We start from the raw sequence: 13529 nt of genomic DNA on the forward strand, positions 1-13529 counted from the left end.
ATGAAGCTGAAAAATAATAGGGTAAAAATGTTACCCAAATAAACCTCTATACATGGTGTGGTTTGAGTTATGAACTGGTTCTTATTTTGAGAGTTACATCTTCCAAGATCTCAAATCATGTCACTGTCCTTCCATAAATAACAGTTGTTGATCAGTCAAAATGCAGGATTTACTCATGAAGGTATAGACATAGAAACAATGAAATACAAACACCATGATGTGTTTACATTTGGACTCTGCAACATAATTAATAGCTAATATCAAACTGGGGTAACCACCCCCAGCTACCCAGCAGGGCTGTTCAATTGCAGAGCTCGGCTGGCACCAATGGCCCTTGAGGTATTAAAACTCTTGAGGATGAGTGTAAAAAGGGGCTTTGTTCCTTTTCCCCTGTACCCAAGAGACTATTAAGGATACACTGGCCCTTTAGGACCCCATTATCCTTGTCATCTGTCTAATGCTGGCTATTCTTTAATCCCTGTATTGTAATCTTCCCAAGCGGCCGACAACCTGGGCCTAGGAAAGTCTGGCCCCTCTTAACTCTTTCCCAGCAATCTGACTTCACTCTCCAAGCAATTTCTGGGTCTGTTTCTTAGACAGCTCCTTGCCAGCTCACTCCTGAGGCGCTTCCTTGGTCCCCCAGTCTCTCTGGCAGGCTGAGCTGCACCCTTTTTCTCCAGCTGTTGCTGATCATTTATTTAGTCACAGATGGCTGTTGGAAAGTAGGGTCTATACAGCCCATCACAAAAGACTTTTCTCTTTCTCGCCTCAGGTCATCCAAGGGACCCTGACTGGAAGCCAGACTCCTAGTCCAGAGCTGAGATGAATGAAGCCACAAGCTGTGCCAGGTGTAGAGGCATACCCCCTCACCATGCCATGTAAGTGTCCAGGACCAAGACCTTGGCAGCCAACAGGGTTACAGAGATCTCAGTAGGGCACTTCATAACCCACGAACCACACTGGAACCTACCAAAGTTGTAACAATTGTAATTTAACACCCCTCCTCCAAAACAAAACAAAAAGCTCATGCCTCCTGGATGTCAAGGGGATGGAGAGAAAACCCACACCAAAGTTTGCTATGTGCAGAAAAAATCCCTTCCAGCTGCCAAAACTGGCAAGTTGCCTACTCCTGATATCATAGGAGATCCAACAAGTAGATTAAGAGTGGTGTTGAAGCAGTGAGCTAGCAATGAATACCAAGCAAAGTGTATCACCCCTCTCCAGCCACCACCACCACCATGAAGTGGGAGCCAGTCGCTTGGCCTTGTGCCACTCACACTGCCCACTGGCAGTGGTGCTGGGTATGACACAAGCCCCAGAGCCTGTGCCTGGTTGCCGCAGGTAACCCCCTCCTCCCACTCACCAAATGTGGAAAGGAACAGATAAAAATGGAGGGGAAGAAGAGTGAAGCAACTGCCCCACCCATGGTAAAAGGAGGACATATGTGGAAAGCTGCTTGTGGCTAAGTCCTCCGTTCCCCACCCCTAAGGGTGTCTCCACGGTCCCTGGCCCCTATCCTGATTAGATTGATGAGCACTTTTTTCATTATTTCCCATGTTTCCATTGCATTTTTTTTGCTCCACTCCCTGCCTTTCTCTCTCCTTTATCTACCTGCTGCACCCATGTTTTAGACTCTAAAATGTAGAGGTATATTTTTGCCCATCCTCTCACTCCCCTCTCATGCCCCTCTCTGCTTTCCCCATCCCTCATTTCCCCATCTGACCAGGCCTGCCTCTAACCCCCTCCCTGTTATTGTCTCTCTTCCACAATCCTTTCAACCTCAACTACATCTTCCTGCTCCTCAGAGAGCACTAACCATCCCCACCCCAATGCACACACCAAAATAGGTATGATTTGTTTTCTTCTTAATGTAGTAACAGTGAAGTAGCTCCTGAGATAGCCAGGTTGTGAAGGGAGGGAGGCAATTCTTCAGGTTGCTGATGAAAAAGCATCCTGGCAGCAGTTTCATAACTGCAATTTTCCCTTTCTGGAGTTGCCAGGGTGAGTTTCACTGCTGTGTTTCTAAATGGCACTTTGCACACCACACAGTTTACCTCAGGTTGTCGTTTCTAAACAGAGCTGAACTGGGAATCCCACACTGCTAGCAATTCCGCTTTTCAGTTCACCTGAATAACAAAATCTATTAATGCAACATTGGGGGCAAAATTCTGCCTGGCCTCTGTGAAAGACTTTCCCTGAATCCTTTCCACCTCGCCCCTCAGAATGCCACTAAGAAGACTCTGACTGCTAGTGCCTGAAAGGAGGCAGGAAAACCTGGCTGAGAGGTTGTGTGATGATTCATCTTTGCAGTAGTGGTGTAGGTGTCACAGTGCTCTGAGCTGCCTGTGTGCACTCAGGATGAATTCTGTCTGCAGGGCAATCCTTGCACAAATCCTCTTATACACACTAGACAGCGCTTCAGGCATGATCTATGCATAATTCAGTTACATAGGTGTAAATCTGGAGTGATTGTGATGAGTTTTTTGCGCTAAAGAAAGACTAATTGCAGAAATAACATCGTCTTTAAAATTACCCTTGCAGTGCTAGTGCTGGCCATACTGAGTACTTCTTTTCTTCCTAATTTCTTTGTCTATTTCATTCAAACCAAAGGCACTGTAGCACTGGTTCGCCCCTAAATCAGTATGCTCTATTTATTCCTTGCTCAGTAAGATGCCCATGGAATTAAGAATATATTTCCTAATTATTCACACACTAGGGGTTTTAATTACGAAGAACACAATCAACCCCAAAGGGCTGTTACCCATAATCTCCTTTTGGAAAGGGGTATTTGTCATTCACAGTAACAGGTCCACACATTAGCATGTGATCATCATGCCGTTTAAAAAAAAAATGATGGAAATCAGTCTCGTTTTGCAAGGTTTGTGATTGTCTTGATTGTAGTGAGGTTACACACTGAAGTGAGGCTTTTGAAAAATAATCCTTTGTATTACACGCAGCACGATTGATGCTGACCATGGCACCTTATGATCTGTATCGGCACTGTCCTTTCATTATGCTTTTGTAACTTAATTCAGCTTGTTCTCTTTAACCTTTGAATTCAAACATATTTACAAGTGTGCATATTTTATGCATTAATACAGCATTATGCCCCTTTGCTCTCTGATTCCACCTTCAAACAATATTGGAAATCACATGTTTTTTAATGCATGCCTACTCTTCTTTTTCCTCCAGAGTGGACCAAGTGAATATGCAGAAAAATGGTGTCATGACATTGTTCTCCATGACTAGTATGAAAACTGAGAGAAAAGGGAAATGGAGCAAACCCATTCCCATTAAAGTTTTAAGTATAATAACCTACAGTAGCTCTCCTATAAATATAGTGGGAGGAAAGTCTAATACCTATTAAGACCGAGTACTTCATGCAGATGGATCATTTAGCTGTACTGATGTACCAGAAGTTATAGTAATGTAGGAATAATTCTTCTTTCAGCTGTAGATATTCAAAATACTGTATAATAGATGGAAATTCATTTTGGGGAATGCCAACAAAAACAATATGCATATTGTTTTCCCAGCTTAGGAAAGGTCAGGGCTGCCCAGAGGATTCAGGGGGCCTGGGGTCTTCAGTGGCCGGGGGTCCTTCCGCTCTGGGACCCCCTGCCGCCAAATTGCCGTCGAAGACCCGGAGCGGAAGAAGCTCCAGGGGACCAGGCCTCATGAGAGTTTTCTGGGGCCCCCAGAACGAGTGAAGGACCCCATTCCAGGGCCCCAAAAAAACTCTTGTGGGGGCCTGGGGCAAATTGCCCCACTTGCCCCCCCCTCCCGGGCGGCGCTGGGAAAGGTTTACAAGTTGACATGATTTTAATCCTTTGTATAAACAACTGTTTAGATCCTTATACCCTCCCTTCGTAAAGCACTTTGACATCTACTGAAGAAAGGCGCTATATCTGCTTGGCTACACTTGAAAGTTACAGCGCTGGTCATCCAGCTGTGTAGGAACAGCGCTGGTGTGTGGCCACACTCACAGCTACCAGCGCTGGTGTGTGGCCACATTGGCAGCATTTGCAGCGCTGTTGGGAGTGATGCATTATGGGCAGCTATCCCAGCGTTCAAGTGGCAGCAACGTGCTTTTCAAAAGAGGGGGGTGGGGTGGGGCGTACTGTGACAGGGAGCGGGCGAGAGACAGAGAGTGGATTTTTGGAGCCAACACTGTGTGTTACCTTCCTGCCTTGAAAAATCAGAACATGTTCCCGATCCCTTACCCTTAACTCTTAACTGCAAACAGCCTGCAGCCAACGGACTCCCTCTCTCCCCTCTGCCCCGTTTCTGTCAAGCAAACACTCACTCCCTGCCTGCCTCATTATCTCATTTGATTGTTCACAGATTGATCACAGCAAACAGGAGCTGTGTTTGTAGATAAGCAGCTCCGGGATCAACGGAGCTACGGAGCTCCGAGTTCACAACAAAACAAAGAGAGGCTGCATAACAAAACAAAGAGAGTAATTTATAAAAGCATTCTGGGATATCTGCTAATACCCTGGAGGCCAATAACAGCGCTGGTGTGTGTCCACACTTGACGAGCAGCGCTGGATCACCAGCGCTGCAATCGCTACACCCCAACCAGACCAGGTGTTCAGCCAGCGCTGCAGCCAGGGAGTTGCAGCGCTGGATGTGCCTTGCAGGTGTGGACGGTTACTAATTGCAGCACTGGAAAGCCTCCACCAGCGCTGCAACTTTCAAGTGTAGCCAAGCCCTATAAGAAGTACTTGTTAATGGTGGTTGTAGTTTTCCCTTTCATTATGTCTCCCCAAGAGCTGTGTGCTATTATCAGCCTTGATGCATTTGGAGAGTTTTGTCTACCACTAGAACTGACTATTGTAAATGTGTGTGAATGTCTCTGCAAAAAGCCCACTTCCTTTTAGGCCTATTTCTGCCTTAATGGGATTCATTGCTTCCCTAAGCAGCCCTTGCAATTTTCAACAAGGTCCTTTAACTCATTTAATGTGCAACATTTGTTCATGCCTAATTTGTCTGAGCCAGGCCATGTTTGTGTTTTCCTTGAGTTGCAGAAAGGTTGATTGTGAGGGTGGAACTGCCTGCCTCTAGTGAATATATTTCTCTCTGAATTACAGTAATTACCTTAGGTTTCATTTGGTTGATGCTCTCTTCAGTGCCCCTCCTTGACAAGGTTAACAAGCAGAAGGTAACTGAACATCAAAAGATAAGTGCCTAATCACACAGACAATTGTTGACAGTACCATTTTTCTGGGAATGTTGATAAGGCTCTGTTCCGGATTCTGCTGCAAAGGCACGTGGGCATTAAGTTAGCAACCCTAAGGATAATGATTGTAGATGTCAATACATCTGCAATGCTTCCTGGTTGTATCACTAAGATTATGTTGCATCTTTTTTTCCAATTCTTCCTCCTCTTTCAAAATCTGCTGAGTTTTTAAAATTCAGGGGTTTTGAGGTTTGTTGTTGTTTCTTTGTTTTTACTGTAGTTATTTTAACTGATAGTATTTTATGGTAAAAGTGTAAGATCTAGTAATTTAGTATAAACTGGAAGCTTTGTTTATTGGATTATCTATGAAATCAGAGGAAAGCTCTCTTTGCCCTCCTTTCTCAGAGTTCCTGTGCAAAAGAGGGAAGGTAGGATTCTGATTACATCTGAAGAGAGACACTATTTTTTTTTATAAATCTGATTTGCCCTGACTTTATAAAATTAATTCATTTCTGAATTTCTTACAGCTGTCATTGGCCACCTCAATCTGCACTGTGGTGACCTCAAGCACTTAGATGAAAAATTATGAAGGAAAATCTACCTCTGTTACTTTTCTCCTGGTGAGAACTGCATAATAAGGGAGCAGATATTTCAGTTTTAGCATAATTTTCCTTTGAAGTTTTTGCCTTTTAAATTTTCCCATACAATACATTATACCACCAGCCCATCCAGTGCTTAATGAACTAGACAACCTAATATCAAAAACATGCTTCCTAAGGAGACGTGATTTATTTTTAAGATTTTACAAGTGTATAAGAGTTTCTTAGAAGCTTCAGGAAATTAGCTTGATGACTGAAGCTAATCATTTCTGTGTAATCATCCTCACCCAGAACAATTAAAATGGCTGTGCTTACCTATGTCCTAAGCTCGGGAAAAATAGGATATTTTCACATGGTCACAGCTCTGATTGCTCAAGCTGGAATTTTAGGAGCAATTAACATTCAAATATCCTTGTAGCTGCTGCTGTTCTGTGTGCCTGAATGTTTCTCAGCCATGAGTAGAGCATGGAAGTCCTCAGATTTAAACATGGCGTATTATCGTTCTTATTGTTTTTAATTTGGTAATAGAATATATAAATCATTTTACAATGTTGACCCTGGTTCTGATCTCGTACCAATACGTGCCAATGACGTCAGTGGAGTTGCATCTCAATTAGCTTGGTGTAAGTGAGAGCTGAATGAGATTCCCTACTTCCAGCAGATGTTTTTTACTTAGCTTAAGGCATTTTAGCTGTATATTTGGTTGTGCAGTCATCCTTTTGTGATGTGTGGAATTATTATCAGCTTTCAGGTACTGACTGAAGGTTATTTGGTACCACCCACTGACGTAGTGTATTTTGACAAGAGATTGATCTGAACTAAAATCAAAATCCCAGATATAAATACCCCTGAGCTTCACAGCTGGCCTTTTCCTCTGTCAGGCATTTATCCTAAATCCTGAAACTGTATACAACTTTGGCTCTGGATCAAACTTTACTGCTTTGGCTCTATGTTGGATATTTTTAAGCAATGGGCAAAAAGCCAAAATAAAGCCGTCTGGAAACTGGAATTCCTGCTCATGGGGTAATTCTGAAATTTAAAAAAAGAATGAAAAGGAAGAAATTAAATTTCAAAAGTTCTTACAGAATGGGAATTCCAAAATTTTGTGCTGAAATGGCATTTCATTTTGCCCTTTTCAAAACATTTCTGATTCTCCCCAAGCTGGCTGAAGCCACAGCAGCCTGCCAGGCTGAGAAGCCAGGCAACTCTAGGAGCCAGGGAAGCATGGGAATTGGAACTTCTAACGCTTCTGGCCTGCCCCAGTGCTAGGGACCATGGCAGCCCTAGTAGCCCCAGCTCCAAGACAGCCTGTGTGGTGGGCTGCCCTGGAGCTAGTGACTTGGGAGCCCAGACTGCTAAGGAGCTATGAGCCTGGGTTCCAGGGCCTGTAGAACTTCTGGGCTCTCAGCTCATGGCTAGTCCACCAGGTGGGTTACTGAAGAGCTCAGACACTGGATGGGTGAGTGAGCAGGAAACCAGGCGGATAGACATTTCCATTAGAATTAGGTCAACATTGCTTGTTCCTACAGAATGTTTCAGTTGCAGCAAATCAGCATTTTCTAATGGAAAAAGGTTCTGTCTGAAAATTTCCAGCCACCTGTACTCCAAAGGTACTGAATTCAATTCTGCTAAATTTGCATGCTTATTTAAATGTCTTAGGCCTGCAGATCTCAATACATTTCCTGGCATTTCTACTTCCAGCTTAGCCTACAGATACTGTGGACCAAATTCTGTTTGCCTTTCATACTGGTGTATAGTAGGGAGGGAAACAAGAATATTTCCCCCTCTTTTGAACAACCCACATATGGTAAGGCAAATAACAGCTCCTCAGTAGAAGACAAGCATTGCTCTGTCCCTGTGCATTCAGGAGGGATGACACTTCAAAGAGGATGGGGAGGTAGAAATGAGATGAGGCTATGAACTGGCCCCCTAGTGCATTACTCATGAAACAGGAGAGAGTAAGCAGCATTCCAGAAAGGAAAATAGCAGGTGAATTTTCCCTTTGTGGCAGGATGTTCAGAGAGGCAGCAGAATTCCACCCCATGCTCTCACCAGGGATGGAATGACTTTGCACCACCCTTTACTCTGAGGTATGCCTAAATGACATGTTGAGTCCTATGAGAACTGTCTTTCTAACAGTGTTTTGGCACTTCTAATTCCATTCCTAGATGGGGTGGGGGATTCATATTTCATGAGATCAGAAAAGAGTTGATTTTAGTTCTAAAAATGGGCAAAGATTTGAAGGAGAGGGATTTTTCCTGTACATTGCCCAAAGCAGTTATTCTACTTTAATAAGATTATTTATATAACTGCTTCTGTTTATTCTTGGGTTGTGCAGTCCTTGCCTCCTTTATTAAACTTCAAATTTTCATATTGCACCTTGTAAGTAGATAGATGGACCTGAAGATATTCCTTCTAACATCAAAGAAAATTTGAGTATTCTAAACACGAGTGACCAAAGCTTTGTATGCTTATGAAAAGAAAAGGTTGATCTTGTTTCTCCATATGCATCAATAAGAATGGCAATATTGGGTCAGACCAAAGGTCCATCTAGCCCAGTATCCTGTCTTCCAACAGTGGCCAATGCCAGGTGCCCAAGAGGGAATGAACAGAACAGGTAATCATCAAGTGATCAATTTCCTGTCACCCATTCCCTGCTTCTAGCAAACAGAGGCTAGGGACACCATCCCTGCCCATTTTGGCTGATAGCCATTGATGGACCTATCCTCCATGAATTTATCTAGTTCTTTTTTTAACCCTGTTATAGTCTTGGCCTATTTCCTTTTGTTTGTTTTAATTCTGCTGCCTAATAAATGGGAGACAAAGACTCGATCCTGCCTTCTGATATGTACCAGGCATTGTCTGCAGATGAAATTCAGACGCTTGTAAGGCAAACAGAGAAATAGCATTTTTTTTTAAGATATGCATTGATGTGCTCCATATATTGGAGAATGCAATTCAGCCCTAAGAGACAAAAGGCAGTGGGAGTATGCCCTGGGCATGAAAATACCAGTTTAAGGTATAATCTAGTGATTATGTCAAAAGGCTCATGAAGAGGTGGACGGTAGGTTATAACTTGGATAAAGACATGAATTTGTATGACCTTGAGGTAATGAAGGTTCTCAAACTGCTCAGTGGCAGGCAGTGTTCATGAGTCACTTCTAACTTTTTGTTGTTCAAGTAGTGAATAGCAGGAATGTGTCAATGATGTTCTATGGTAAAGAGCTGTTTACTGCAGCCTCGTAGTGGTGTTTTTCTTTAACTTCTTAGCAGCAACATCCACTGAGAGATGCACCCAGTACAAATAATAATAATAATAATAATAACCTAAATTGTGCATTCTCTAAAGACAAATAAACAACACTAGGGTGAAACTCTGCCATGGTTTATATCCTGTGCAAGTCCACTGCCTTTAAAACAAAATTTGGCCCTTCACTTTAAGGAGAAAAAAGCAGCCCTCCTATAGGAAAACTAACCTAGATAAACAAATGACATATATACTAAATGAGATTATAGAAACACACAATGGAACACATGCTGTAAAACAAAATCCTTTATAAGCGGCAGTCATCACAGACAAAATCAGAGCAATGTATTCTTGTGGGAGGTGAGAATGTTTTCTTTTACATTTACACCACAATGTTTAGTTTCAAATCATTAGTTCAGAACAGACAGTGAAAGGAAGCTGCCCTAATGAGATGTTATGCTGGTTATACATCTATGAGCCATTTCATCCTGGAGTCAGACTCTTATTTTCTAGTGAACATTTGTACTGCTAACAATACATCTACAATTGTATCAATATGTATTTTCTTCCCCTCTTTTGGCTGAAGACTGTGATCTTCTGAGAATAAGGTTTTTCAGGTCATGGGCTGCTACTGATTTACATGTAGATTACTATTCAGAGCTACACATGGTGCCAAGCTCATTTCACTCTAGATGAAGAAAGGAGAATATTTTACAGACTTTGTCACAAACTCAAATGGGTTTTTCATTTTTGTAAGAAGTCCGGCTTGATATTATATGTTCTGCTTATAAAAATATTTAAAGCCCCAGCTAGGGCTTTTGCTCATGGCCCCATGATGTCCAAAAGCAAAAGGCTTTTGAAAATCTGGGCTGCAGCGATTGAGAACAAATGATAATGTTTAGCTTTGCTTCCAGGCCAGCTGAATTGGGGCCTGTGAAGGATTCAGCTGGTTGGAATACACAGAAAATGAGTGTCTCTGCTGGAGTCTTTAAATTATGTATTCTTTCCCTCCACGTTAGTATACGATCCTCCTTGAGTGGTTTGCTGACGGTATTAAGCACACTCCTGATGGAGATCTCGGTTCATTTTAGCCTAAAATCCAGTTGAGTTCTCTTGTTGCTAGCTGACTATTCACTTGCAGTGTGTGGTGCTCTTTTTATCTCTCCTTTCCTTTCAGTCCATCATAAAATCTCAGTGTTATTTATCTAGAATATCTCTACTGTGTGTTGCAAAATCTGTCTTTTCATTCACACTGCTATCATGTGACTTCATTCATATCTCTGCAGCTCTATCCATGAAGAAGAAAAAATATTGAGAAAAGCAGAATGGGCACTGTGGGCGAAAAACAGCTTTCATGTTTATCACTTTAATTTAAATACTCGAGTGAATACAACCACCCCTCCTACTTCCTTGTCCATTATCACTGTGTTGTTACACAGAATTGTATATCTGATTCATACTATAAACCCTTTTCTATTTGTACCTGTTCAAAGAGGTTTACGTTAACACAAACTAGGTACCTTCTAGTATGTGCTAGCAGCGTCCACACAGGGAAGTGACAGCACTTTGTTGCATGCTGCAATTTTCCCCTCACAGTCCACACTGTGGTGCAGTGTAGAGATAGAATAAGAAGAAGTGGGGTTCATTCCTATGTTGATCAGTCCTGAAGAGCTGCATAATACTACTTATGTACTCCTTGTGCAGGCCTGCTAGGGAGCAAGCAGCTTCTGCAAGACATGTCAGAACCTAGGGGTTTGTACTCTCTTCCCTGGTAATCTCAAAGTGCTGCCCAGTAGCCAATTGGTGTGCCTGGAGTTGGAGTTGCTTCATCACCAAGGAATAAACTGCCTTCTGCTGGAGTCAGAGGAGCGTGTGTGCGTGTGTGTGTGTGTGTGTGTGAGAGAGAGAGAGAGAGAGAGAGAGAGAGAGGATCTGGACAGGTGAACTAAGTTAAATAAATTTGGGGGTAATGCTGAACCATTGTATGGATCATCTCAGGTGATACTATACCACATCATATAGGTAATGTATAGGAGTTTTGGTCAGTAGCTCTCTGCAGTTTCTGCCCCCAATGGCCACAATCTTGGCTAACTGACATTTCCATTCTGAATTTCTACAGATACTCACTGTACAATGAAGCTCTCTGGCATCTAGGGAGCTGCTTTGTGTTGCCAAAGCCAGAGAATCTGAACCCTTAGGATTCCCTTTCGAGGAATCTATGCTACATCCTTTCCCTTTCCTCAGTGCCACAGTTGCCAACTTTCACATGATAAATAAGCACCCCGACTTTCACAATAAGCCAAAAATCAAGCTAATCCCATTTCAAAACAAGGCCAAAACAAGTCAATCCCTAAGTCACAGTCTGAGTATAGATCCCGCCAGCGTGCAGTCTGGGACTGTGGTGGGCCTGCTGTGCACCACTGACTCTCTCCTACCCTTGCCCTTACTTGCCCCTTGCCCCTGCTGCAACAAGCTACAAGCCAAAAACTAGCCAACAAGCAACTCACAAGCCAATGAAGCCAAAAACAAGCCCAATTTCTGTGTTTTTTCGTGGGTTTGGCATGTGTGCCCAGTGTTGTGGGCATGTCCAGGAGACAGTGACCATGGTTAAAGTGCCTTATGACATGTTAGCAGCATGGGCAGCCTGATTTGGTCCCAATGGGCCCTAGGGTATAGGATGCCCAAAGGTGGGCACTTGGCAAACTCTTAAAGCTTTGCCTTCACTGACAAAAATGGTTTTTTTTACAGCAACATAATTAATGCACTGTAAAATCCTAAATGGAGAAAAGGCACTTGCAGATCTTACCGCAAAGTGGTTAAGCGAGGTCAGTGCTATACCCTCCCATCTATCCTTGACCTCATCTAGTTTACCTTGTGGTCAAACTACAGTGCCTTGTCTCCACTCTGTTTTTCCCATGGGATAGGTAACGTGGTACAATATATAGAACTTTAACTCTCTTTTGCTGCAGGCAGGAAAATTTGGTGTGACTGATTTGCCCAGTTAGAGGTCATGAATAAGAAGAGGGAGAGAAGGCATTAGCCAGCCTGAAAGTACAGTACAGTAGAATGATCTGAATTAACAGGTACTATCACTCTGACAAAAGCAAGCCCAAGTGTATTAATGTTTAGAATGAGCTGTTTTCCTGAGCACTATCTTTTTTTAAGAGAAGATATGAGAGATTAATTTATATCCCACAGAGGCCCTGCAGTTTTACATAACTGTTTCAAGGACACAAGGCCACACTTAGTCACTATTCTGCACTGACTACTGCATCTCTAATGCAAATCTAAAATGTTTGGATTGCTTCCTGGAACAAGACAACAGTGCTTTTAATTCTGTTAAATGCTAAGCAAATAGCTCCTTCTGGTCTTGAAGTGACAGGCCAGCGTGTATTTGTTTACCAGCAGGGATCTGTAGTAGGTAAATCTGGCTTACACTTCATTACTGTTTGCTGTCCTTTCTGTTGCTGTTTACCCTCGTATTTGAAAGGAACCTGACAACTGAAAAATTGGGATTTGTAAATGGATTAATACTGTGTCCCACAAAGATAACTCAAGAAGTCAATGACAGCTGGACTTCCCTTTGAGAGCTAGAAAATATGCCTCAGAAGAGCTGCTTTACCAAATGTATTTATGCATTGTCTCTAATATGTAGGGTCTAATGTTATTTCTTCATGCATCTATGAAATTATGTAGCATTTTACCTGGGTAGAAACAAGGGTTGGTTTTTTTTGGTTTTTTTTTTAAAGGAAATCATAAAATAAAAAAAGTCCAAGGCAGTTAAATCCCATATACCAGGAGATTAAATGAACTTCAGTACATTATAAACAATAAATTAGGTAACCAGAGAATCGTAAAAGCTGTCCTGGGCTTCCAGGGACATTAGTAAGTTGCAGAATGTGAAAGTGTCATCATAACTTTGAAGAAAAGTTTTCTCTTTATTATTGTTCTCCTCATGCATGACAATACAAAATGAAGTCCGATATGAAGAGAAATTCAGAACACTCATGAGCACTAATAATGGTTGCTTGAAACCAGTTTTATTAATAACTTTGGATATGCCGCCTTTGTTGAATACTTTTGCCTATTTTATAGCATTTCTAAGATTCTGTGGTCTGTGAATTAAAAGACATGCCTATGATGTACACAGTAGTGTGTAGAATAATACTAATCTAATTAGCTTGACAGTTCACTGGAGACAGGAGACTGTTTTTAGGAATTCTTGTAAGGAAGGAGGGATTGCTCCTTCTAGTTAACATCTGTAATATCCTTTCCCCTCAACTCAGTAGACGAGGGGAAGTTGAAAGTGTGTGTGTATAGCAACACCAGTAAGGAGTCAGGGCAGAATCTGAGAGCTGAGGGGCAGATATTTAGAATTATGCATATACAGGTTGTAGAAGAACAATTATTCTGAGTGTGTGCGCATTCACAATAATTGTATATTAATATTATGCATGTATGTTTGTGTACACACTACTAAATATCTGACACTGACTTGCAG

At 42.2% G+C, this 13529-nt stretch overlaps 1 long non-coding RNA gene across 1 annotated transcript in view; it reads left to right on the forward strand.

The window, feature by feature from the left end:
* The first annotated feature begins 771 nt into the window (after positions 1-771).
* LOC120398718 overlaps positions 772-13529 on the forward strand; it is a 110994-nt gene continuing 98236 nt past the window's right edge. The window contains exon 1 of the long non-coding RNA XR_005594658.1: positions 772-878. This is a non-coding gene — a long non-coding RNA (uncharacterized LOC120398718). The remainder of the gene's footprint in view (positions 879-13529) is intronic.

Source organism: Mauremys reevesii, linkage group 2, assembly GCF_016161935.1.
Source record: "Mauremys reevesii isolate NIE-2019 linkage group 2, ASM1616193v1, whole genome shotgun sequence".
In the NCBI taxonomy this organism is placed as follows: Eukaryota; Metazoa; Chordata; order Testudines; family Geoemydidae; genus Mauremys; species Mauremys reevesii.